This window comes from Panthera leo, chromosome A1 (genome assembly GCF_018350215.1).
Source record: "Panthera leo isolate Ple1 chromosome A1, P.leo_Ple1_pat1.1, whole genome shotgun sequence".
NCBI classification, from domain to species: domain Eukaryota; kingdom Metazoa; phylum Chordata; class Mammalia; order Carnivora; family Felidae; genus Panthera; species Panthera leo.
In genome coordinates, this window is record NC_056679.1 from 127,949,755 (window position 1) to 127,975,530 (window position 25,776).

Here is a 25,776-nt window from a genome sequence, read left to right on the forward strand (position 1 = left end):
TTACTGAGAACCTCTCTGGTTTCTCCATTAACAAGTGATAGAAGAGAAGTTTGAAGCTTAAAAAGAGAATCAAGCCATATTTTCAAAGGGAGAAATGAAGATACTCCAGCGACCAAGTAGGAGGCAACCCACCAACGGGAAATATCAACTAACTTCACAAAGACAAGAGATAAACTTCAATTTCTCTAGCTATTGGAATTTGGGGAGTTGTCTATTACAATAGTCTGTATTAATTATATTAACTGATTCACTGAGGCTGATGACTTTGGGCGCTACTCACACAGGCAGTATTTATCACGCAATCTACAATTACATTCCACCCCTTGTTGATTCACTAGTGAATTGTATTGCAAAGATTAGGAACAGAATGTTCAAAGCCAAAGGGCCATAAATTTGCTACGAAGAATTTCCTTATATCTAGATGGGTCAAAATAATTTAAAGTTTTCTTTTTCCGGCAAACAGTATACTTTCTTGAAGTAAATTCTAGCTAAACTACACTCTTACCAGAAGAGGAAAGCAAAGTTCCATTTTATTCCTTTGGCTGACAGTTAATTAAAAAGCAAATTTTAATTTTGTCATCAATATTGTGTTATAGTGATTTAAATAGTAATTAAGCAAAATGTAGTTATCTCAAACCGAAAAAGAAAACTCCAGATTTTTAAAACATGTATTCTTTGCTTAGAAGGACACAAAAATTCATTTAAAATTTGTGTTTATGCACTCATATGCAAAATATGCAAATGCTCATATGACAGCTTGGTAAAGATGCTGGGAATCTTTAGAGAAAACCTAATGGATATTGCATATTCTTAATCAAGACTTCTTTTTTTAAAACCTTTGGAGAAGGAAATAAAAGACCAGTAATGGTGTGGGGATGGGATTTGAAAAGGTGCACAGGAAAGAAGAAATGTTGAATGCAAGAGAGAAAGCATTGCTAACATGATCGAGATGTTTTCTGGGTTCTTAGTACTTTTTAGGCTAATTTCAATTTCAGGCTATGTGATGAGTAATTCGACGATGGTAATTTGATTTTTATCTCTCTTTTACCTAGGATCAGCTACATCATTCACAGGGCCCATCTAAGTGTGGGGCCCCATGTGAACACACAGGGTGCAGAGAGCCATGAAAGTGAACCTGCCCCTCTATCTCACTGTGAAAAAAAATTCAAAGTAACAAATCTAGAGTCAATATTTTTCAAGTGTGGTGAATGGAAATATTTGGTTGTAGTTGTTAAAGTTTTGTATTAACTATAGCTGTTAAGCCATGTTGCCCCATAAAGACTCTGATACTTGTATAAAATCCTTGGTTTCCTGCCTTTCTTTTTATTGTATCATGTAGATAATAAAAATGTGACTAGAAAAAAAGGTCTCTAAAACAAAACAAAGCTATATCCTTCTTTGCCCTACACTTAAATGACACATGAGAGGAAACTGCGCTGCCACACTTGCCACAGCAAGTTCTGTGGTTGTAGAGTTCAGCTGTGGTCCAGTATGAAAGAGATGACACAAACATGTGAAAACTGGGAGGTGGGATCACTGACAGCCATCTTGGAGGCTGCCTAAAACAGAATGTTTCTTCTGATGCCCATTTCCTGTTATGCTGATCATGAGGGAGGCTATGCATGAATGGTAGCAAGAGTTATATGAAAAATCTCTTTACCTTCCACTCAATCATGATATGAACAAAAAAGTACTCTTAAAAAAAGTCTAATTTTTCAAATATCTTTTAGATTTTTGCTGCTTATTAACTTATATACCATCCTATTCTGGAAAGAGTTTACAACATGATGGATTCTAAACTAATATAAACTAATGTAGACAACTTCCCTCATTATCAATAAACGGTAAATTTAACTATAATTATCTTCAGTGGAAAAAATAGAAACAGCACATTATAAATACTCAATTACCTGATGAGTTTAAGTAAGAATTAAAGAAAACCAGTAAACCAGACAATTATACTCATTTATTCATGCTTGAGGCACGTAATTGGGGTTCACAATCTGCCACAGATGCTTGCTGGTGAAACCAAAGTGAGGGAGACATGGTTATTAAAAACGGCATATTTGAATTTCTAATATAAGTAATACAAATATACTAAAGGCACACATTTTAGTACTGGACAGTTCACTCTTCATTACATTTAAAATACTATTCAAGTAATTTTAACTTAAGGAATAAGTGTACTAACACAGGTAAAGACACTTTGAGAGGCATCTGTTTGTCTAAACAAAGTAGGAAGGGATTATATACTGTGTCCCAAAACATAATGTCTTTTATTACTTCTTTCTCCAGTTGCATTTCACATCTACCAAACAATAAAATGCATTATGTTTCCACAAAAACAAGGCATCAAAATCCAAGTTCTGGCTCTGCTACAAATTGTGTAACCTGGCACAAGTCACCTAATTTCCTTGGATTCTCAGTTCTTTCATGTCTATCAAATAAAGGGGATAAACTAGGTGATCAATTCTCTCACCTTGCCAATCAGCCCCCAACGTTACCATCGAAACAAATTTCAGTCATGAGCTAGACCTACATTTGAGGCCATACCCTACCACTTCCTAGCAGTAAATTTTGGGCAAATCCCAAAACCTAAACTGTCTTATCTATAGAGATAACCTCCTGGAACTGTTAAGAAGATTTTAAAAATTGAGATAAGTCGCTCCTAATCCAGTGTTTGAAACCTAGTAAGCACTCCAAAGATGTTAGCTAACATGAATTAGTGTTATACTACAAAATTCTAAATTCTTTTGGTTATTCAGCTGCTGATTCTTTCCAATGATAGGTAGACCACTATTTCATGTGAAATTTCCTTCCATTCGAAGACAACTCCGTTATAGAAGTTTTTCTTTAATAAGCTTAACCCTGACTCCTTGCAACTCTGTGTTCTACCATTTATAGCAGTGGTTTTTAACCTGAGGTCCACAAAGATTTCAGGAGGTCTATAAATATGGATGAAAAACATTACATCTATATTTTTACTACTTCTAACTGAAAAGTAGCATTTACTTCAATTATGAATAGAGCCACTAAACCACAAAATTTTGTGTGACTTTGTCACTAATGTTTTCCATCTCATTAGAGATGCTGTAAATATTCCAAAATAAAGTATGATAGACATACTACACTTTGTTATTTCATGAATAAATATGCACACATATATAAATGTGTTTTAATATTCTGATATTTTATATTAATATGATTGTTTTCCTTTTTAATCCTATAATTTCCTTTTATATTTAAAAATGTGTTGAGAAGGCATCCATGGACTTTTCCAGTCAGCCAAAGGAATCTAGGTCATACACACAAAAGGATAGGAAACTCTACTAGTTAACTCTACAGTGAGCTAGAATAATTCTACTCCCTTTCTCATTGATGAAACCCTCAACCAATAAAAGATAAACACCTGATTTTCAGATGCCTTGTCTTTCACTCTGCCTCTTCTAAACATTTCTAATTGAGCATGCCTCCAGGTATGTCCCATGGAACACTAGTCTGCAAGTTTATCCATGAAAAAGAAAATAGTCCTTTGCTCAAAAATGAGGGGGAAAAAGTTGGGGAAAGCCTCAAATACCAGACGCAATAAGAGGAAGAAGAAAGAAAGTAAGTACCTGGAGAAAGAAATAAAGTTAAAATGTTTTTTGTGGAACTTGTGTCTGAAGAAAGAAATGAAAGAGTCATTAGAGAAGGAAATAGTCTAAATAGTGGTGAAAGAGATGATGTTACAATTATAGTCCTATAAGAAGGATGAGGGGATCAAGGTAGAATCAAAGTACAATAGTTTAAGGTGAATACAAATTATTTCAGGACACCAGAGTAGGACATTTCCTCCAGGCCTCCCTGTGAACTCACCTTGGACAGCCACAATACATACTGGTACATTAAAGACAGAAGTAATTCCCAAAAGATGTGTGTTGAATTTGCTTAACAACTCATCCCTTCCAAGCTTCTTTGACTCCATACCTTCCCTTTTCATAATACCCATTAACATTCTAAAAATGAGTGGTCTACAGGTTACACTCTGGAAAACTGCTCAAATTTATCAATGAACAAGACAATCCAGAGGTGGTCTATTATTAGAGCACAATGAGTGACTGCTAACTTTCTTGTCTGAGCAACAACATTTCACTTAAGGTTGATTCTCTGTCACAGAAAGATTCCATTTAGAGGATTTAGACAAATTTATCATACTGTCGGTGGATAAAGAACTTCCTATTAACTACTCTTTTTTATTAGAACTGTCCATACAGTAAAGTGTTTTTCATCCTATACTCCAGCTATTGTGGTTTTTTTTTATTATGTCTAAATCAGAACTTGCATTTTATTTCTATTAGATTTTGCCTTTGTTACTTCTTGCCCATGGAATTCATTTGTTGTCAAAAGAAAGAACTGTCACCTAGTCCTTTCAACTTTAAATACTATCCACAAAGTTGATTAGCATTGATCTTTGCCTTTTTGTTTGTTTCTTTGTTTGGTTTGAGAGAGAGAGAGAGAGAGAGAGAGAGAGAGAGAGAGAGTGGGAGATGGGCAGACGGAGAGAGAGACAATCTTAAGCAGGCTCCATGCTCAATGTAGAACTTGAGATCTTAAGACAAACCCCTCTTCAAAATGTAAGGGTGCCTAGGTGGCTCAATCAGTTAAGTGTCAGACTTCAGCTCAGGTAATGATCTCACAATTCCTGAGCCCGAGCCCCACATTGGGCTCTGTGCTCACAGCTTAGAGCCTAGAGCCAGCTTCAGATTCTGTGTGTGTCTCTCTCTCTGCCACTCCCCCTCTCACACTCTGTCTCAAAAACAAACATTAAAATTTAAATAAATAAGTAAGTAAGTAAGTAAATAAATAAATAAATAAATAAATAAAATGTTGAGCAGGACATAGCCAAGGGAAAACACTGTGACACATCAGGAACTAGTCAATGTGTGGTGCTATGCTTGTTTAATCTGCTTCATACCTATATAATTTTACTGAACTACTCCCAATTTTTCCACCACATCTCGAATGCTGGTAGCCCTGTAATTCCATATCTACAGTTTCCATGATGTTTACTTTTCTCTTTTTTGGAACCTGGAAATGTCTGCAGTTATTCTAAGGAATCATTTTCCTCCATATAACACTCATGGAGTGTGACATACATGCAAGTTTAAGTCATTGATAATATTGGTCTTTGAACTAATTACTTTCTGACTGAAGTGTGTGTGTGTGTGTGTGTGTGTGTGTGTGTGTGTTCTCTATAGCCAAGATATCTAGGCACTTTTTTTCCTTTTTTATTTCCCTAAAGATTTTATTTTTAAATAATCTCCACACACAACATGGGGCCCAAACTCACAACCCCGAGATCAGGAGTCATACGCTCCACTGACCAAGCCAGCCAGGCGCCCCTAGGCATTGCTGAAATGTCGATAAAGGTGAGCCAAACTTTCCTAAACCGTTCTGTGTTGTTTGTGTAGCCAAAGTTAAAACTGCAATAATTAGTATTGGTAAAAATACTAAGAAAAATGTATCAGTATATAAGTAATGTATCCGTATATAAGTAAGTACTACTTCCAATTATTGGTCACCATTGTAATGTTGACATCTACATTCACACTGTCGTTTTTAATGGATCAAATAAAACTGTGTTCAGGATAGTGAAATTATGCCATTAAGGGCTTTTAATGCTGAAAGCAGTATTGTATTTTAACTTAGTAATTCCACTTCTGGAAATTAGCAGTCTCTCCATCTTAGTACAACTTGGCTCACTAAAGTCTTTGCAATGATATCTTGGAAGCTCTGACAGTTTTAGGATCAATATATTTATCCCTGAAGGTAGAAGTTAAAAACTCCAAAATGATGAAGCTGCTGTTATACACTGCTGTAGTTTCTTCATGATGTTTGGCTCCTTGTGTACAAAATACAATTCAGCGCTAAGCCAAAGGGTTTCCTAAATAGACCAGTTCACTCAAGATAATTGAAGCTTAGGTTTATTACATGAAGGATTAGTCACAAAATGGCAGGGGTATAGCCATCAGGTTTTTCTCAAGGATATGAAAAGAAACAATAAACCAGTGATTAAGGGCAATTTATAACTCTTTTAATGCACACATTCCAAGTTCTTAATGGGAGGCATTATGCATTATCATACATACTAGTTTCAGTGAAAATCCCTTAAGTAGCAAGACTATTCTTAAAGGATATAATGTGCTCAGGTAAGTGTAAGCCTATTCAAGGGCCACTGCCACTGACATCTACAAAATCGTAGTGCCAGACTTACTGCTACAAAAGATATTTAATGTCATGGAATACAAAGGCCCATAAAAGAATAAATCAACATAACAGCTATGCATTCAAGCACGTGGGCAATTGAAGGAAGAGGAAGGAAAAATAGGCTATTTATTAAAAAGTTATACAATGTTTAGGTTCAACTACCTCAGCTTTTCTCAAACTGCAAATGTTGAAGTGTTCCAAGAATAAAGTGTTCAATAACAATGTTTCTTCTAAAAAATATTTAATGTACTTAAACAGACTTGTATAATTATTATTATCATATAAGAATCTGCATTTAAGAGATTGAGAGAAACCCAGGAAATTGCATAAATGACCAACACATGAAAAAGAATCTAAATATCAATGCTTCCATAGTATTTACCCACAATTGTACTGATACTTATTGCCTCTTAAAAACCATTGCTCTTTGCTATGGAACTTGTCGTATTTCAACTATTTTCATCTTTTTAAAAATTTTCCCCAATAGAAATTAAAATTAAATTCTCTATTGAATTTGTATTATTTTGGTCCTATAAATGAGTTACTATATGAACTGATTTTTATTATTGATTGAAGCAATTAATTGTCATAGACCATTTTTTGTCCTCTTTAGTTGAAGTGCAGATTATATATACCCATGAGCTATTTCTGGTGTTTTATGGATAAACAATCATGTAACAAGTATTCCATAGTCAAGTAAGTTTGGGAAACGTGTATTCTGAACAAATCTTCGAGGAATTTGTAACATTACATGGTATATTCCAGAATGGGGACACAATCACTGAACTTCAAATTTTTCATACCGGAAAGGACTTGGATATGGTCTCCTCACTTAAAGCGAGACCTTGAGAAGTTAGATGGACTGGGTTCAGTTTATTCATAAGTTGGATGAAGATTTTTGTAATAACCAATTCTTTGTTCTTCTCTATGATATCAAAGGGAAGGAAAGAAGGAAGGAAGGAAGGAAAGAAGGAAGGAAGGAAAGAAGGAAGGAAGGAAAGAAGGAAGGAAGGAAGGAAGGAAGGGAGGAGGGGAGGGGAGGGGAGAAAAGAAAATAAAAGAAAAGAAAAGAAAAGAAAAGAAAAAAGAAAAAAGAGGGAGGAAGGAAAAGAGAGGGGGGAGGAAGGAAGGAAAAGAGAGGGAGGGATGAAGAAGGAAGGAAGGAAGGAAGGAAGGAAGAAAGGAAGGAAAGAAAGACTGTGTAGCCACTAAGAATAAAAGAGTTGACCTAGCACAACTACTGCAGAATTGAAATACTAAGTGAAATTGTGTTTACTAGGCAACCAAAGTATTTAAAACATCATAACTCCATAAATAATCAGCTATGTAAAAGAGACCTTAAGGACTATAAAATACACCCTAGAGATCAAATGTAGATTCTAATGAAGAATGGCATTATGGGGACTCAACATAGATTAGTGACTCATCTTGAGCAAAAGTAAATTAGTATTGATTTTGAGAATGGTTTAAAAATTTGTTAACTCTCTCAGTTAGAGGACTGTTTGGCCATAACAAACAGAACTCTCTCATGCTAGCTTAAACTAAAAGGAGGAATTTATTAAAAAGTTACAAGACTATTTTGTAGAACTCAAAGCTAGGGAGGCAGCTAAGCCTCCTGTGGGATTACAACCCAACTGAAAAGCTGTCAGAAATCCAGGCAGCTGTAACTCTGTCTCTTTTTCACCCTGGAGTTTATAGTCTCTCATGTATGTGTCCCCAGACACATCAGTGTCACTCTCTTCCTTCTTTGAGAATTGGCCCTCCCCTATTGAGTTCCAGTAAATAGAGCAGAATCAACGTGTCCCAAATCAAATTCAGGGATAGAACCTGTTTTTTCATCTTGGGTCATGAGTGGGAGCAAGCAATGTAGTGATGGGACTTCCTGTCCCCTCGACAGCAACTATGGAAGTAGACCCTCTGCAACAGTGTCATTGGGATAATCGCTAAGAGAGTCCTACAGGTGCAGAACATAATCATTGTCAGAGGAAGCATGTAGCCTCTTTAGAAGGTAACATCCCTTGGGAAAAGAGCAACTACTGGCCATAGGAAAGTATGAATATACAGATAATAAACTGAAAAGGAGAGTAGGAAGGAGGAATCTACAACTAGCCTCTTGCAGGGTCACTGACCTGTTCCAGTCCTAAGGTTGCAGTCATGGCAGCCTTTGCTTTAAGACTTTTAGGACTCTAAACGGAACATGAGAAGAGTATAGATGGGGTAGTAACCAGAGTTTGCTTACTCCCTTCACTCTCTGGACCTGCTCTACTCAGTCCTAGTCCTTTCTTCAGAATTCCTTCTCGCCAACTTACTGCCATGTCTACATCTTGCCTTCCTGTTGCCCTAGGACACAGAATATAGTGAAAAAAATAAGGATTATCTCCAATGATAGCCACCAGGCAAACATGATCTTAGAGACAATCTAACCAATGTTGGTATGCTAAAATAGCATCTCCTTTCAAATTGGAGAGGCCTGGGTTTGAATCCACCCCTACTGATTAGAAGCTGTCTCACCTAAACTAGTTATCTAAGTAGACTCTTGATGTCTCAAGATTATAAAGATTTCCTCAAGACTATCTATTTTAGGTAAATAGAATAATTTTAAATGATGGTGATGATAATTATACCACTAGTACATTACCACTGAAACCTTTGGATTTCTGTTTGATATCTCTTCTGACCCTGATCATAACTTCTACAGCAAGTGATGAATACTGGGTTCTTTCACGTAAAACAGGTACATGAGTGCCTACATGTTCAGAGCATTACCATAAGCATTGTGTGGGAAAATGAGAATTTATCAGTCGTAGGACTCTGCCCACAAAGAAATGACAAAGTTACAATGGACAATAAACAAATAAATAAGTGGAAGGAAGGAAGGAGCCAAGGAAGGAAGAAAGAAAGTTACAAAGGTAGGAAGGAAAAAGGAAGGAAGGAAAAGGGAAAGAGAAAAAGAAAGACTGAAAAAATTGTCTACTGTGTATTGGGCTCTTTAAGTATATGATCTTATTTACTCTTCTCAAGCCACCTTTTTAGGTAGATATTATTGTTCCCATTTTATAAATAAGTGAACAGAGAAAGAAGGATTAAGGGACTTTTGGAAATATTTAAAAAGTGGTCTATGGGTCACCTGAGTGGTTCAGTCAGTTAAGCATCTGACTTCAGCTCAGGTCATGATCTTGCAGTTCATGGCTTAGAGCCCCACCTCAGAGTGCGGAGTCTACTTCAGATTCTGTGCCTCTCTGTAAAATCTGCCCCTCCCCCATTCACACTCTGTCTCTCTCTCCCCAAAATAAAATAAAATAAAATAGAATAACATTAAGAAAAAAAGTGGTCTAGATCAAGTGTTGTAATGAGATCACAGTAGGAAAACAGTGTTTTTAGCTGTGAAGCTCATGGTTTTACAAAGGAGATGAAATTTGAGCCTTCTATGCTGTATAGAATTTGGGCATTGGCAGAAACACCTGCATGAGTGAGGGTCCTAAGAACAGGGAAAAAGAACCACAGCCATGTCTGCACACATTTGCAGATAACTAAGCAGCTAAATCAGTTCTGCAGAGCTGTGCATAAATGGGAGCTGTCTTCAGAAAAAGGTCTGGAGCCAGATAATGGAAAGCTTCAATGGCTGGCTGATGTGCTGTGATTTTCTGTGGGCAGTGGAGAACCACAAAAGGTGAGTGAAGACATGATACCCTAAGATCCTCCAGCTAGGGGCTCTGTGTAAGAAAAAACAAGGTGGACATTATATGACAATCACCAAGGAAAAGAGAGTAAGAGTTTGATAGTGACCACGAGAATGAGAAATAATGAGCATGTAAAAGGAAATTGTAAAGTAAGATTCAACAGATCTTGCATATGACTGAATGGTCAAGAGAAGAACAACTAAAGATGTTGTGAGTTTTGAGAATACTGGGAGTGAACAGGAATCAGACTCCTCATTTCTACTCTCTGGGCTTTCTGTTTAACAGGAAGCTAAATTTGAAGCTGTTTCTATACTAACACATATGAAGCATATTGTTTTCATAAACCTTTGTAAAATGTCTGGAATGTTTGCAAATAATTCCATGGTCCCCAGACAGTTTATATGCAACATGCTTCACATTACTAACAGAGACATCACTGAAAAAATATTCTATAACAAATTTATGAAGGCCATTCCTTAAAAGACTATTTTTAAAATGGAAATACATTTGTTGAAAACTATTAACAATTTGATACTTACTTACACATGAGATGTACATATATTTTCACCTACTACAAGTCTGTGTTTATTATTTATCCTTAAGACATTTTAAAACACTGGTTGTTAACTCTAGGTGCACATTGGAATCACTTGCACAGCCCTAAAGAATGCTGATGCCTAGGGGCGCCTGGGTGGCTCAGTTGGTTAAGCATCTGACATCAGCCCAGGTCATGATCTCAAGGTTGGTGACTTGGAGTCCTGAATCAGGCTCTTTGCTGTCAGCAAAGAGCCCTCTTCAGATCCTCTGTCTCCCTCTCTCTCCCTCCCTTCCTCTCTCTCTCTCTCTTGCTCGCTCATTCAAAAATAAATTAACATTAAAAAAATTAAAAGAGTGCTGATGCCTGAGTCCTACACCCAGGTTCTAGTATGATATACCTGGGAATTTTTAAAACTCTTGAAATAATTCTAATGGTGAAGCCAGGAATGAGAAGCACTGGAAAGTAAGAAAAAAGAAATGATTGCTTATGTTAGAGATAATTAAGAAGTTTCTCTTGCCATCAAAACAGGCTATCAGCTATACTTATATAATTTGTACACTATGGTGCCAACTCATTTTTATCCTAATATTAAATGAGGTATGACATCACACTAAATAAGAAAAGATCTATCAAGAAGGAGGGTTTGGTAAGCTGAGTGGTCAGAATTGGGAGAATAAGTAAATAATCAAGAAAGATGTAAAATATTCTGACTCCTGAAGCATTTTGTTTATTCTTCTGACTCAGCCTTAACCCAGGAATATTACAACAGTGAAAGCTCACCTTGGCTTCTCCCTGGATCTTCTGCAAATGTAGAGTTAGGAACTCGCTGACCAAGAAAGAGACTCCAAGTTCCTCCACTCAGCATCCCAATATGGCAGCTGCACTCTCCAGGGTGCAGAGGTAAGATAAGGCTTTTGGACCCAGTGAATCTGGAAGAAACTGGAGAGGAGCTAGCTAATGACCCAGCTTCTTTGTATCTGGAGGGATGCTGAAAGCCCTACTCTTTCCAAATCCTCTCCCTCTTCTCATACACAGACTAAAATGTCAATTATCTCCTTGGCTTAAGGCATTGTCAAGAGAAATCCCATATTCAATCTGCCTAATGCCTGGGAGGAGTAAAGCATTTCCTTCTATTGCTTTTCATTGCTAAAGAAAAAACTGCTTCCCTCTCTCTAGCAGGCAGGGCTGTGAGGGAACAAGACGAGGTGCAGTGACAGCCCTGGGGAATTTCTAGGGAACATCGCAGTTAAGATAGCCTCTGGCTGTGCCGAATTGCTCACCACTATTCCATTCATAAGCTTTGTTCTAGCTAGATTCTGGCCATCATGCATTTTATTGTTTTTCCTTGAAGAGCCCTTCTCTCCAATGGTCACAACTGGAATTCTATCATTCTCTCAAATCCCACTTCACATACTCATCTACCCATCTGACCACACCTATTTAAATCAATCTTCCTTTCCTCTCTCAGCTTTGGAACTGGATAATTTTGCATTTTTTATTCTTCTTTACCAGACCTCAGCACCTCAAGAGACAGAATTTTGGCTTTGTCCAAATGTATATGCCATATAGAACAAATTGCATACTTTGGGCATAATAGGGACTCAATATATCTGGTCAATACATTAACTGGATCAATTTAAAGGTCATTGCAGATTTCAGACACAACTAGAATTTTCCCAATCTTGAAATAACCAGTAAGTCAGAACATGCATGTGGTGAATGGTTCAAGAGCCTCCCCTGGAATGGACATCTACAGAGGCATTTAATTATTCCACAAAAATAATGGACTCGCATCTGAAAGCAAACATGAATATTCTCAACTAGCTTTATCTTATGGGATTATGGTTGTTCTATCATGACTCTTTAATAGTAGCATATATTCTTCCCTGACACATGATTTAAACAAGCTTGGTTTATGCCAAGCCGTGGTTGTCACTCTACATAATTGTACCACTGCAATCACTGTAATTCTTGGTTTAAAGAAGCTGATCTATTTTCTGCCGGGTGACCAGAGGGTCATCACTTACCTCTGAGCCTGCATGTAGCACAGTCAAGAATGAATTCTCTATCTTTAGGGACTGGCAAGCTGTATGTTTATTTATGAGACCTTGATATAAACCATCCCTGCTTCCTAATTGCTGGGCAAGCTACAGGGAAGAGACTTTAATTATCAAAGTCCTCACCAGCTCTAATTTACTTAAGGGTCATTTCTACATTGCTTTCACCACAGTCTATGGAGTATTAGCATATTTACAATTACTTTGCTTTTACTTAAGAATCTTTTTTGACCCAAATCAACTTTTTTCCTATCTGAAATTTTCACAAAATTTGGGTATTTCAAGAATTTGTTGACAGACAACCTGCCCCCAAAAATATCTAGCACAGAGCCTTTAAAGCTGGTACTCAGTATGGCTGGTGAAATAACAAGTGAATGAAAGAAAGTGTTTACATTTTGCCAGCAGGAATACTTGAAGTCATAACGGAAGATATTTTGGCATTTGGTTCAGAAAAATGGCCAAATCTTGTAATTTCTGGCTGAAAAATCTTATTTAAAACCTACCTAAGTATCATGTAAATGAGACATTCACTTGCATTTATTATTAAGTATCCTTTGATATATGTTTTCTATCTTTCAAATGCTTTATAAATTATGGAATAATTATATTTCTTGCTCAGCACAAAACTTTGCACCTAGCAATAGATGCCCTATAATGTGTGTGGTCAGTTAATACACTTCTACATCGTACAGAATTTCTCCCTTGGACTCATATCCTCACTCCCTTACCCCCAGGCCCCCAAAATAGTCTGCAGAATGAGACTGTAGTTCCAAAATCAGTAAGAGCCATTCATATAAACATAATGCCAAGGACAGATCCTTGGGAAAATTGCAAAGTGATGAAGAATGTTCCCACTGAGTCTTTTCTTCACCATTTTTCCTTCTCCACCAAGCACTCGTTGATCCTCTACTCTAGGAAAGAATCCGATTCACTCATTGATACAAAGGTATATCACCAACTTACTATCACCCCTCACATGGCTTTAACATTTTAAAAGAGGTCCCAAGAAAAACATAATGCTCAACTCAAAGAAAGAAGACTACTGATAACACTATAAGCTCAGAGATTTGTTGTGATGATGACTGTGAGGTTGGCTGACCTTAGAAAACAGTCACTTCTATGTATTTCCTTCTCAGCATCAAGCGCTAACCAAATAATCACCACAGCCCTTCTGCATTCAGATACTCCGTAGACTCCCTAAGACCTACCTTCTACAAAAGGGGGCATGACCCTTTATTCCTTAATGTGGCTCTACTGTCTACTGCTGGACAGCCAGCATGAACTCATTTGCTGGAAACTAGCTTTTGCCTAAGAGGCTCCATCCTGGTTCCCATGAATCACCAGCCAGTCCTTCTTGGTATTTTCTGGTGTTCTGCCTCAGATGGACTCTGAAACAGTCCCTCCAGTTCTTTAGCCTTGGTACCTCTTTGAGAATGACTTCCATTATCTTGAGTACAGCCTGCTCTGCTCTGCTCTGAATGCTCCCTGTCCAGGCTCATGGAAGCAACACCACTTTCCTTTTGTGTAAGGGTCCATCACAGTGCCTCTCTCCACTTGCTAGAAGGCCTAACATGTGCCTTTTTGGGCCTAAAAACTCTACAAGTACTGCACCTTCACTGGCTACCAGCGCCATAGATTAAAAGTGCTGCTTGTTCCTGGTCACTGCCATGTATCCAGGAACCACATCAGCCCATTCTCTGTTTCATAGACCAGTCCCAGATCTTCCTGGCACCAATGAAAGGAAAAAGCTCCTTGCTCTATATACACCACCCTGCTTCCAAATGGTACATTTCATATGGACTGGGAACTTTCTAGAATGGTTGGGAGCAAAATATACATTCTCTTCAGGAAAACCTACTCTTTGCCTGTGAGGTATTGTCATCCTTGCCCATCCTCCACCCTCCCCCCCACCCATCATGAAATAGTACATCACTGCCTATTTCTAAAAATCCAGATTTTATTTTTCCATAACCAAACGTTATACAACAGGGACTTTTGAGCATTTTGACTACAAGCCACAGTAAAACATACATTTTATATCTCTGTACTCCATACAGATATAAAAATATACAGATAGTTTTAAAACAACCAAAAAAATTACTTACTGTATTATGTGTTACACTCTGAAATTTTTATTCTACTTAATTTCAAAATAATATTAAATCAACTGATTAGTTGCATCTTTCACTAATGAGTCCCTACAGTTTTAAAATACTGTTTTAGAAAAATGCCCTTGGCAGCCCAAGAACTGAATCAATTGGGTTCCTAATAAAGAAGGAACGACAGTCGTAACAAGGAAAAGATAACAATTGTTGCTGTTTGGAGAATCCATCCATTTTATTAAGCTACTTTCACTGAAAACAACAGTGCTTGTTTTACTGGATATTTTGGTTTTCTTTACTATTCCCAGTAATCACTGAATTGAGCCGTTTTCTTCCTTTTTCCACTTGAGGTTGAAAGTTTCTTCTTTGCAGATTGCTACCAACACAAGCAGCATCCAAGTGTGCTACCATTTAAGCAAGCCACCACTACTGTAAACTAACAGCTGTGAAACCTACTGAAAAACTAGAAGAGACTTACAGCTAAAAAATAAAATTAAATTAAAAAATTACGTCAATACTTCCCATGATCACTGGCAAAGCATGAATTCTCTGCTGAATTGATTATGCTCAGAAGAAATACAAGATTTCCTCAGGATACATTCGAAAGCTGGTACCTTTTAAAAGGAAATAAAGAAATCCCTTAAAAGAAAACTTGTTTATTTCTGTCACAGGTTGCTCCTTGCGGTGTGGACCACAATGGGTACCTTCTACTGGCTATGAATGGGCCACAGTGCACCATTTACCAACAAGAGGAAAGGAGGAATGGCTTGCACATTCTTATTTCTAACTCTAATTTCCCAGGACTAACAGAGAAGATCAACATTTTATAAACACAACATTTTCTTCTAATCACTTTTGTTTCTATCATGATTAATCAAGGTAATATGCATTAGGTATCTAGGTATCAACTGCTGTGTAACAAATTATCCCAAAATGTAGCTGCTTAAAACAGCAAGCATCTCACACAGTTTCTGGGGACCAGTAACACAGCAGCTGCTTAGCTAGGTGGTTGGGGGTAGGGTCTTTCAGGGAGCTTCAGTCAAGGTGCCAACCAGGGGAGCAGACATCTCAAGGTTCAACCATGGCTGGAGAAAGTTTCCACAGTCAATCATGCAGTTGCTTGCAGATATTTGTTCCTTGCTGGCTGTTGTCCTGAAGTCTCCATACCTCATCACATCAGCTTCTTCATAAGCTGTCTAAAGCCTCCATGATTTGGCAGCCAGTTTCTCCCAGAGTGAGTGATCAGACAGCATGTGAGTCAACACTCAAGATAGATGCCACAGTCCTTAATAACCTAACCTCAAAAGTGACATACCATCCCTTGCTGTATTCTACTGGTCACAGACATTAACCCAGTACAATGTCAAAGGGCATCAGGAGAGACCAATTTGGAGGCTGGTTACAACAGACTGTGTCTTTAGATGTCCATTTTCTATGATGCATCCAAACAGTTTGATGTTCAAATGGCTACTTTATTGCCTCCCACCACCAGAGAGCAGTTCTGAACTTTTCTTTAGGAGAGCATATGGAGGTAAGGCCTGTAAGTCCCTTTAAGTCACCAACAAAAACTATGAATGTACTTCCAAGGATAATGTACAAAGGAGTTATTACAATTTTGTACACCATTTCTGAGCATCCAAGCATTCCTTAAAAACTTTCCAAAGATCTCAGGTTCAAAATTACTGTCCTCAACAATTACCTTCTTCCTGCAATCATTAAGTGCAAGGACCTATCTGCTGTCAGGAATTTGATACTCACAGTTGAACACTAGCATTTAACCAGAAATTCAAAGAGCTTCATATAGAACATGACCATATTCTGAGTCAGCCATTAAAGACACTCCTAGATGGGAAATCCAAATCCTTCCTTAAGTAGCAGTCCTTGAAAGATAAATAAGTCTTAGGAGTGCTGATTCTTTCACAGCAGGTTAAAGAGAGATGGAGGAATTTTTCTATGGAAAGCCTTTATGAACAAAAATATAGTATTTCACGAGTATTTGAGGATATCTAAGCTCTGTCTATGTTTAAAACTGTGGTAAATAAAGTTGAGCCTAATTTGATTTTTGTTGTCTGTCCCTGTTCCCTTTCTTTCCTTTTCCAGGTTTACATTTTGTAATCTGGACCCTGAACCATAGCCACTCACCTTTAGCCTAAGAGGTCCTTTTACTGACTTATAATCTTCCTTTTCCACTTACACAGTTTTCAGGAATGTTTCTTAAATATTACTTTCCTCTTCCAACTGGTTATCTAGAATATGTAGATTTTATTTTCTGGTATCATTTAATAGAAGACTTCAGACACAGAGTAAAAGCTCATATAAATCCATAGTCCTGTGGACTTCCTGTGTATTCCCACAGCATCCTATGCATATCCTGAGAGAGTACAAAGGAGAGGATAAATACAGGTGGTACTTTCTGATTTTCATTGCTCATTTGTCTGCCCTTCCACCACCAGCTGTGAGCTCTACCAGAACTAGACTGCTTCTACCTTGTTCACCATTGTATCACCAACATCCAGCCAGTAAATATTTGGTACATCATATGTATTGAATGAATTAAATAATAAACTAACTCAATAATTCTTATTCCATAGTCCTATATCAAAGATAAATACAAACATGAATCTTACAGAGGTGGAATAAAATAGAAAGAGCTCTGGGCTGAGTTAAAATGCCTGGCCTTGATATGTGTGTGAATGAGGCTCAAACTCTTGAGTCTCAGTTTCCTCCTTTATAAAATGGTATTTTACATGACATGACCACTTGACAGGCTTTTTTAGAAGTCCAATGGGAAAATTAATGTGAAACTATTTTATAAGCCATAAAATACTAAAATTTATCATGGATTACTATTGTGGTTACTAAATGATACTGGATAATTGACAGAGATACTATGTAACATGAAGAATTGGTGAAAGTTTTTTAAAAGTATCTCTCACAGAGTAATCTATACTCACTGGCCTGACAGTGTCAGAAGGAGTACTTCTACAAGGTAAATAAGCAACCATTTCTGTTCTGAAGGCTGAATTCTGTGCTGTCATTATAAAACCAGTTATTGATCTTGACAAGTACAGAAGGTACTTTGCAGAAAATAGCTATGACAAGGTCCCTGACTACTAGGTTTGCATCTAAACAAGGGTAGAAAACTTGGCCTCAATAATAAAGCTCACATACCTCCTTCCAAGGAGGCCAAGCATTCCTATCTTTTTCAACTATATTCCTGAGGGTTGGGAAAACTGAATACACAATTAACAGCAGCTAGGCAACCTTATGAGTTTGTTATCTCTATGTAAATAGGTAAAAATGTAGGTGTTTTTATGTACCATAGCCTCTTATCATAAATGGGAACTTGTAAGTAGCTCATTTAGACACTTTGCAGGATGTAGTAGCACTGACAAATAAAGACCTATGTTTCTAATCTTAAAGCAAAAAGAAAATAACCATTTACTATTTTACAATGTAGAGTCATGTGTCAACAATTCACAATCTGGATTACGTGGTAACTCGCTCTATTTCATAATGGTGTTACTTTTGTTTCCTCTAACAAAGTCCAAGTTCCCATCCCAATGTGATTGAGAAGGCTCAGCAAATAATTAAACTCAAATATAGAAAAAAAATTCAAAAATCTTTCTTCAAAGTAAGCTATTTCCCTTTGCTTCCTTATGGAAAAAATCTATTTCTATTCTGCATTTTAAACCATCATAAACATTTCAGGCAAAGGATTTAAGATGTGATGCTTCCCATGCCATCATGAGATCACATCAGAAACACTGGGGCTACATTTATAGGATCACATGTTAACCTCAATATCAGGATTTTATGAGTTAACTGGAAAATAATGATAAAAATTCTTTTAATTTTTCCCTGAAGAATATACTTACAAAAAAAGTACATAAAGCATAAGCATACAGCTCTATAAACTTCTGCAGAGTATACCACATAATTCATAACCAGATCAAAAAGAAAAAGAAACATTAGTACCCCAGAAACCCTCATATGCTCCCTTACAATCAATCACTAGAGCCCCTCCCCAAAATAGCTAGCACCAAAAACTAGTTTTGCCTATTTTTGCACTTTATGTAAACTAAATCAGACAGTAGGCATTCTTTTGTGTCTAGGTAACCTTATGTCTAAGAGATTCCTCAATATTTTCTTATGTAGCTGTGATTCATTCATTAAGGCTGATTAGTATTACACTGTGTAAATATATTACAATTTAGTCATTTTTTTTCTAATGGGCATTATTTCCAACTTTCATCTGTTACAAATAGTGCTGCTATGAATATTTTCATAGTCTTTTGATGAACATTTGCATGCACTTGTGTGTGATGTGTCCCTACAGGTAGGCAGGTAGAATCGCTGGATCATAGGATACACACACACACACACACACACACACACACACACACACACACACATACTCACCTTTAGTAAATGCTGCCAAATAGCATTTACAAAGAAAATGTGTAATACGCACTCTCAGACAGTGATTGAAGTTTCTGGTTGCTCCACATTCCTGTCAACACTAGGTATTGTCTGTCTTTTTTATTTTACCATTTCTTATGGATTGTAGTAGCACTGAATTGTGATTTTGTTTTTCCTTTTTGTATATGTATTGACCATTTGGTTATTCTATTTAATGAAGTATCTCTTCAAGTCTTTGGATCACTTTCCTATTGGGATGTCTGTCTAATTCTGATTGATTTATAGTAGTTGTTTACATATTTTGGATTTAAGTCAGGAGTGAGTTTTGTATTCTTAAATCATTAGTATAAGGTGATTGGCTCCATTTCATGAATGAATTAAAACCAGAAAAAGTGTGTGAAATTCACTTAATAAATATTTATCAAGCATCTATTACATGCCAGACACTGTGCTAGGCTATATGGAAATGATTTATAACACTTAGACTCTTGCCTCAACAAATTATAGGATAGTAGATTATAACTGCAGAAGTTCAGGTAGAATGCATTTTTTTAATTGCATACCTCCTCTATCTCAACACACAAGCTCAGTTTCAAAATCCTTTCACCTCTAAAGGTCTGAAAAACAGCCCAAGAAAAAGGGCACATTCTTGAACCAAATCCAATAGCTCATATAATTTTGAATTAAATAAATGAAATTATGAGAAAACCTGCTTATTAAATGTTTGGCTTTGGCTCACTGCCCTAGGGTGCCGGCTGAGTTTCACAGTCGTCAATCACACATATCATGAGAGAATGAGGAGCTTGTGTGGTCAAGCTCATTGATTTAGGTATCAGGGATGCTGGAGGCAGATCCAGAAATAGAAATGTGCCTAACAGTCCAAGAATCAAGGGTACAGTCTTTAAAGCTTCTAAGAAAAGAGGCCTGAGAGAGCTTTCTGTCTGGAACCTAGACTAGCCACACGACAAAACCATAGTAATTGCTGCTACTTATCATTTCCTGAAAGATCCTGTTGCCTTCTGATCCCAAATAGTTCAGGCCTCTTGCCCTGGTCTCTCCATTAAACTCAAATACCCTTTGCTAGTCTCTGCCCAGGCTTGCTCAACAACCACATCGTCAGTCCCAAATTAAGAAAATATATCTGGTTACTAAATCCAAGTAACTCATTTTTTTTTTGCACTGATCAGAATTCAAAAATAAAAACATATTTGATTATTGAAAGGATATGGTAACACTCCTTAGAGTTTAGATCTTTTTACTCCTATGGTGGGCATCCCCCTCAAAGTCCCAGTGATGTGCTAAAATTTTGCTTAGAAATTAGCTAAGTTACATGTGCATTCTTAGACAATAAAAGTAATACTATATTCATGTCTTCATGTAACCCATAGGTCCATACTTTAAAACATAATCAGTTCTAGATTATTTCCAGTCTAAAAAAAAAAAGTCATTTTAGAATATTTTAAAATTATTTTTTAATTATAAAATTTCATTCTAGAAAATTTAAAAAATAAAAGTATAGAGAAATATGAAACAAAATCACCTATAATTGTTATCTGCCCTAGTCTCTATTAATATCTTGACATAATTTCTACCTACTATTTCTATGTTGGTTTTTAAATTTTTTTAATGTTTATTTTTGAGACAGAGAGAGACAGAGTGCAAGTGGGGGAGGGACAGAGAGAGAGGGAGACACAGAATCTGAACCATGTTCCAGGATCTGAGTTGTCGGCAAAGAGCCCGACATAGGGCTTGAACACACAGACTGAGAGATCATGACCTGAGATGAATTTGGCTGCTTAACCAACTGAGCCACCCAAGTTCCCCTATGTTTTCTTTTAAAATAACATCACATAGTCAGATTTTCACATCATTTAAAAAATTAATTTAAATTCATGGCATCAAATTTTCCATGTTTAAAAAACTCTTCATAAACTTAACTTCTAATATTGATATAATATACCATAAGAATAATACATTCTAATTTATTTAATTCTCCCCCTCCCTTTAGGCATTTAGGGTTCTTAAAATACTTTCACTGAATAAATAGTGTTGAAGTAAAGGCTTTCAGCTAACAAACGCTACTTTTTAATTTTAGATTTTTTTTTTCATGAATATATTCCTAGAATTAAAATGTGGTATAGAAATATTTTTAAAGATATACATATTTCCAAAACACTTTCCAGGAAAATGTTTTTCTATTTTTTATGAATGTCTGTTTTCCTTCATCCTCATAAGAATTGAGTATATTTTTTTGTGTGTACATTTCATTTAGTGAGAGATGAAAATGTTAACTGTTTTTACTTTCACTCATTTCTAGCAAAGCATATGATTTTTCAATTATTTATTAGCCATATGAATTTCCTTATTTATACAATTTAATTATCCAAATATTTACTGAGCATCCACTAAGTGAGAGGCAGTGTTCCAAGCTATAGAAAAACATCAGTGAACAAAGCCAAAATATTCTCTGGCCTCACAAAGCTAGTGGGAACAAACAAACACTACATAAACAAACTACCATGAAATATATCAGTTAGTGATCAGTACTACAAGATAAAAATCAGGAAAGTAAAGAGTTAGAAGACAAAGGAAGTACTACTCTAGGTAAGTAGTAAAGGAAGAATTCCCTCTAATGAAATAAAATACTCAAGAAAATTTATGTGTAACTTTTCTGTTCATTTCCTCTCCTGGCTCATTTATAGGAGTCTTCTCAAACTGTGATTGAAAAAAAGATAGTCAATATCTACAGTCTTTTGGCACTAACAAAAGCAATATAACTTCTTAAATTTATTAGATTTTATTTCCTTTCTTCTCAGAAAGCATGATGATATTTAACTACTGGTCACCTACACCTCACTGCTCTGGATACACTTACCTTTTTCTTGTAAATAGTAATGTGATATATTATTATATGTATACCCAGATAATCTTAGCAAGTTGGCTTTGCCATTTACACATGTATGAAAAACTAGTCTTAATTATTTGATTTTGACGACTAAATTCAGTTTTTCTCTGAATATACAAAACCCAGATGGTTTGGGAATCAACCCTATGAAGAAAAAAAATGGTGCTAATATTTACCAACCTCAAGGTTACTGTGAGAATTCCACGAGTTCACTACATGCTTAGCTGGGTACCTGGTACATATTGTCTACTCAGTAAATACCTCAATATTTTCATTATTAACTTATTTCATACCATATACTACTTAGCCAGGAAAAGCAGCCCCCCAGTCTCATCTTTCCCTTATACTGGCTTCTTGGAAATTGAGCAAGAAGTTATTAAGAGAACCTGATTGTGATGTTGACTTCCATCTAAAATTATAGCAGTGTAGAAATCCAGTCTGCATCCAAGTTTCTTTGTGCAAATGAACACCATTTGAAATGTTAGAGATTTATAGAAAATTTAGTCATTTCTCTATTTTGTAGTCCTCTGAAAGGCTCATGCAAATTTGCTGTGAATCTGTTCATGGAAGGTAGAGCTCTGTGAGCTGCAGGGACTTTTAACTGTTTCACACAAAAATACTAACAAAAAGTATATACGTATTAGGAAAAGGGGAGAAACACTTTAGCTGGACCATTCATTTATTCAAATATTTACTGAGTTGACTGCCTCATTAATCATTATTTTCTCATTCTAATGTCATTGCTTCATCTCATAAAAAGTCTCTTTAATCAGAAATGTAAATTTCCAAATCAGTTTCTCCAGTATCTTCAATATTATGACCCTATCGACAAGCCCCTAGCATCTTCTTCAAATCTCTTACTCTCTGACCTAAAAGTAGATATTAACAAATCAAAGTTTAAAGACACTATTCTTTAAAGGGCTGATTTGAAATGTTCCTAAGTCATTTTTTAAGTCCAATGAAAACATCTTAAATTTAAGAGTGGGTCAATAAAAACACTTTGAAGCACAGCCCAGGTAACATCAGCAATCAAAATTCATCATGAAGTGCTTGGCACAAAAGATTTTCTTAATGAATTATCCATTAAGATGTCAGATAAATTACTTGGCATGAACTTTTCTAAGAGAAAGTGGAAACAGAGGGAAACAGTCAAGTATAGTGGATGCTAAAGGAAATCAAAAGGCATTGAGAAGGAAGGTTGCAGTAACTGTCGTGGCTCCTTTTCACTTTCTGGACTTCCATAAGCTTCTTACTTTGTTCTCACAACCTCACATACTTTCCTTACTCTTCTGGAAAAGTATAGATATAAGTTGATTTTGGAGTCAATTTTGGCTTCTGAATCCTAAATGGGAATTTTATGTTAATAACAAAATCTGCAATATTATATTACATGAACTTGATCATCCATGTGCCCCCTTCTTCCTTACTATACGGAATTAAAGAAGAAATTGATAGTCTGGCCACCTTAAGAGTTTGGACTCTATGAAAAGAAGGTATCTTTTATCACTTTCAGAAAAACATTGTTGAGTATAAATCATTTTACTTGAAACATTATTTTCCCATATCTCCCAACTGGGTTAGAGAGGAGCTAGAAAAAGAACAGCAGAGATCTAAAGCATGAGAGGGACTCAACCTACTGTTGCTGACTTTGAACAAAGAGAAGGGCCATGAACCAAGGAATGTAGTGGCCTATGGAAGCTGGGAACAGCTTTAAGATGATAGCCAAGAAAAAAATGGGGATCTCAGCCCTACAAATGCAAGGAACCAAATTCTCCCAACAACCCCAAAAATCAAAGAAATGAATTTTCCCTTGGAGCCTCCAGAGAGGAACACAGGTTGGCTGGTAATACCTTGACTTTAGTGCAGTAAGACCTGTGTCAGACTTCTAACTTTCAAAACCATAAGGTGATGAGTTTGTACTGTTCAAGCTGCTAAGTTTGAGGTAATTTGTTACAGTAGCAATAGAAAACTAATATAGAAGAGATCTTAAAGATATTTTGAGCTCTATCCATAATTTTAATGAGAAAATTGAGTCCTAGATATGTTATAGAATATTCTTTCCTGTCCAACTGGCCTCAAGTTCCACTTGGATACCTTTTCCTCCAGGAACTTTCCTCTGGCCCTCCAGGACTCAGTTAGGGGTTCCTGCTCTACAGTCTCATATCACCCCATTCACGATTTACCTCACTCTCTAATTCCTGAAACGGCCACTAATTTTTTTAGGTCAAGGACTTTGTCTTTCCCGACATAGTATCTCCTAAACATAACATATTCCCAGCAGTTATAGCTCAACAACACTGAATTTAAAAAAAAAAAAAAAAGCAGAACTTATGTTTCCTAGTTACAAATTCCAGATTCTTTCCCCAACGTGGTAGCATATTCTGCTAAAAATGAACAAAACATGGCAAACAAGTCAGTAACCTTGAAATGGCAGTATGGCTCGTTTGTTATAAGCATGGGCTTTAAAATCAAACAAATCAGGTTCATTTCCTAGCTCTACCATCTATTAGATTGTCTTTGACAAGTTTCCTTAAAAGTTAATTTCCTTTAGTGTTAGTTCCTCGTTTGTGAAAAGAAGATTGTAACTGCATCTGCTCAAACAACTGTATGAGAATTCATTGAACATTGAAATAATGCTTGTAAAAAGCTTAGCCAGATACCCAGCACAGAGGAAGAGCTAAATAAAAAAATGACCATTATTATTACCATGAAAGAAAGAGGGGGGGAGGGACAACTGAGGGGAGGGAGGGATGGAGAGAGGAAGGAGGGAGGAAAGAAGGAAGGAAAGAAGGAAGAAAGGAAAATGCTCTTTTCCCACTCTTCAACTGCCCCACCTAATGGCAAGAGGCATGAATCACAGCCATTTTCTTTCCTTTTTTAAATGTTTGTTTATTTAGAGAGAGAGAGAGAGAGAGAGAGCGAGCAAGCTTTAGCAGGCGTGGGGGAGACAGACAGGAAGAGAGAGAGAATCCCAAGAAGGCTCCTGCTGTCAGAGCTCAACGCAGGGCTTGATCTCACCCACAGGGGGATCATGACCCAAGCCTAAATCAAGAGTCAGATGCTTAACTGACTAAGACACTCAGGTGCCCCAGCAGCCATGTTCTTGACTCCATGGGTGAAGAAGCCCAGCAAGGATTTTCCTTATCTGTGCAAATGTGCAGCCTTGTGATTACCACACAGACTAACCTCCCTTTCACAGCCCTACACCCCACTCCAAGTCAAGTGCTAGCAGACAGTTCAGGACAAAGCAAACACAAGTAAGGCAGAGAGCTCAAAACCCAGCTCTACCTAGTGAAAAGAATATGAGTCAGAATTCAGGGCTGCCACTTACAAGCAGCACCTATTCAGGTACTAGGAAATCCATCTTCTTTGTAACCAGTCTTGAATGACATTCTTTCTCACCAGAGATGAAGGTATACATGCGGAAACATGAGGTATACATGCGGTAATGCATCAAAGTGCTCAGCACATTATCATTCTATTAGCATTATGGAGGACCACAGAAAGTCCACTCTCTGCTGCCCCTCTTTTACAGAGGAGAAAACTGAGGTACAGTGAGGTATAATGACTTTCCAGAAATCACAAACATCATTAGTGGCAGAATCTATGTCCTTGAGAAAGAGGCCTATTCCCAACTTGCTGCATCCACCTAGCACTTACCACCATGTCCTAAAAAAAAAAAAAAAAAAAAAAACAAAAACACCAAACTGCCTCAGTCTCCTACTTCTATCAAGTAAAAACTTATATGATGCGCTATAGAAGTTTAGAGGGAAAAAGTGAGGAGGGACATATTTTTAAACTAGAAACCTGTGTTAGGACTAAAGAA

At 36.7% G+C, this 25,776-nt stretch overlaps 1 protein-coding gene across 2 annotated transcripts in view; it reads right to left on the bottom strand.

Annotated features, from left to right (window-relative positions):
- Nucleotides 1-25,776, bottom strand: part of PDE4D (phosphodiesterase 4D) — a 1,410,663-nt gene that overhangs the window by 1,044,830 nt on the left and 340,057 nt on the right. The window lies entirely within an intron of this gene.